Source organism: Octodon degus, unplaced genomic scaffold, assembly GCF_000260255.1.
Source record: "Octodon degus isolate 3935 unplaced genomic scaffold, OctDeg1.0 scaffold00099, whole genome shotgun sequence".
NCBI classification, from domain to species: domain Eukaryota; kingdom Metazoa; phylum Chordata; class Mammalia; order Rodentia; family Octodontidae; genus Octodon; species Octodon degus.
This window is the reverse complement of record NW_004524675.1, coordinates 7,474,389-7,477,109: the sequence shown is the minus strand read 5'-3', so window position 1 is coordinate 7,477,109 and position 2,721 is coordinate 7,474,389.

The following is a 2,721-nucleotide window of genomic DNA, read 5'->3' as shown; positions in this document are numbered from 1 at the left end:
ATATTGCTTTCCTTACCAAAAATAATATATTCATGGAGTATGTATATTAAAGAAAAATTTCAAATTGTCATCACATTTTTACAAACCCTTTATCTACACACAGATGAGTTGCAATGAAGAATAAAAGGAAGAATAGTGTATTTCAATGTAATGTTAATGAAATAGACACACAAAAATTATTCTTTGATATTTTGAAAATATAGTTTTCTGTTGATAGCCTAAATATCAATGGTATAGTTGGATGAAAGATTTTGTTTTAATTTTTTCCTATATTCCTTGATTTTTTTTTACATTCAGCAGTCAATTTTTCATCATTTGGAGAAAATAGATTATATTTCACATCTCAAAATGTTTTCTGTTTTTGATTCTTGTCACAGATTTAGGCAGTAAGACTAATTACATAGAAAGCCTACAATATTCAGTTGCTTTTGATTCGGAAAAATATCTGAAGTGCAGTGAGAAAAATAGGACACTTGGAGCCTGTGCAAAGAATATCAGCATTTTAGGCTTTGATTGGTAAAGCACTAGAACTAAAAGAAGAAAACTGACTTACCTTCTTTGTGTAAGTGAATTAAGAAGGTTGGGAGACATGTAATTTAGTAAAACTTAATTCAAATTAGAAGAGGTTAAGAACATGGACCAAGCTATAAGAACTAAGAGTTAAAAGACTGGACAGATCCATGAAAAATAGCAAAATGTTCAGTTATGACTTTCTTATTTATAAGGGACTTTTTCTATACCTTATCCACTTGAATAATACCCAGTTTGTGCCTTTCTGTTACCTATGGCTTGTCCATTAAAAAGTGAATAGCTGAGAGCCTATAGAAGAATGTTGAAGAAGCTGTTTGAGACAACAGATCAGAACAGTTCTGCTATGGTCTTCCATCTCTTACAGGGCTCTGTGTATAAAATGTTGCTTCTCCTTCCCTTCAGGCTATGAAAGTGAGGCTTTGAGGAGATAAGTTATGGAACTTGACAGATGCCTTCAGCTTTTAATGACAGTTATGATACTTAACACTTACCTGTTTAAATAGAAAATTCCCCTCCTGTCTGGGGAATCAAAGAAAAGTTCTAGTAGCTTTCTCAAAAGAGACCTCTGCCTACATATGGACCTTCCTAGAGGAAACTGGCCTGTAGTCATGCTTTAAAAAGCATGTATTAGAAATGATGATTTCAAAGGACAGAGTCCTGTAATCCTGGTGGGCCATAGCAAATTTTGGGCCTAAGAAATAGTCAGACATAGGTATTCGGATGAAAGTAGTGCTCTGATTAAACTTTAGTAGAAGGACTTTGTTGCAGAAGCAAAACACTGTATTGGTTTGAGTGCTCACATGGTATACTGACATCCTGAACAACCAATATATATATATGTGACGTGGTGTTTCTTAATTACTAATACTTTTTCCCTCTAAGGTCAGTCATTGAACAATCAATGATGAATTTGTAAAATAAATGTAGTAGAGTATGGAAGATAAAGAAAAATTTTGAAGAAAACAATACTTTGAAAGAATTATTTCTATAATTTGACTTTTTCAACCCATTAGTTTCTAGTGTAGCTTCAGTGGATTTCATGTCTTAAGTTTCAAGTGAAAGTGCTTGTTTCAGGCTCCTAAAAGGAGAGTGCACTTGTTCTGGCTGATCTCCATTTCAAATTATTATCTTTATCACATTCATTCCTCTTTCATAAAGTAACATATCTATAGAATATAACTAGAGTTCTTGATGGAATTTGATAACCTTTGATACAGACTGAAAATGGAAATTAAAAATAGCAGCATTTGTTTATAGTTAAATATTTAGGGTAGGAAAAAGAAAAAGAATATATAACTTTGTGATAACTAAGAATAAAATTTAAGAAGAATGCAAATGTTTAGGCCATACTACTGCATTTAAATAAAACTTTTAATTCAATTCAAAATATGAGACCTTTAACAAGATGGTTAATAAAACTAAGGAATAATTTTATTACCAAATTGTTAGGGGTTTTCTGAGGATTTATTATATAATCCCATAAAATTCCTTAGCAAAGGAATTGGGACACAACTAGTGGTTAAGAAATATTAATTATTTTTATTTTACCAGCATTATTACAAGCATCAGCACTGTATAAATCCATGAAGTTGAAGCTACCACTGTAAGCTAAATAGATGTATTATGAGCATAATGAAATTTTCTAGCAAAATGACCAAAATGTTTCACACTTACTGATTCCCAAAGGCCGTGGAGTAATCTTAGACTACACACCTGTTTCATATTTCTTCTCCAGGTGATACAAACTGATCATGTTACTCAAAATGCACAATATTTCCTATTTTTTAAAGTTTGGCAATTTTCTTTTTTTCCCATAATTTTATTGATGAACAAATAGTAATTGGAAAGTTTCAAATCAAATTGTTAGGACAGTTTAATAATTAACACATTGCATACATTCTTCCTAGTGGTTAATTACTGTACAAGATGTGGACATGATATCCTATTTACAAACACCATGAGAACAAATCACTCTACTCATTAAGAGATTGTAACTATATATTTATCGTAACCACTTTGAATACACAGATACAAAATGGGTATTCATCTGTATACCCCTTTTTTGTTAAGTTCTGTTATTTGAATATTATAAGTGTGTAAACTCAGCAAAATATTCTAAAGGAGTTCAGTAGCCCATAATAGTATTGGGTCTTCCGCTTGACTGGCAATGTCAGAAATTGTTGACCTGTG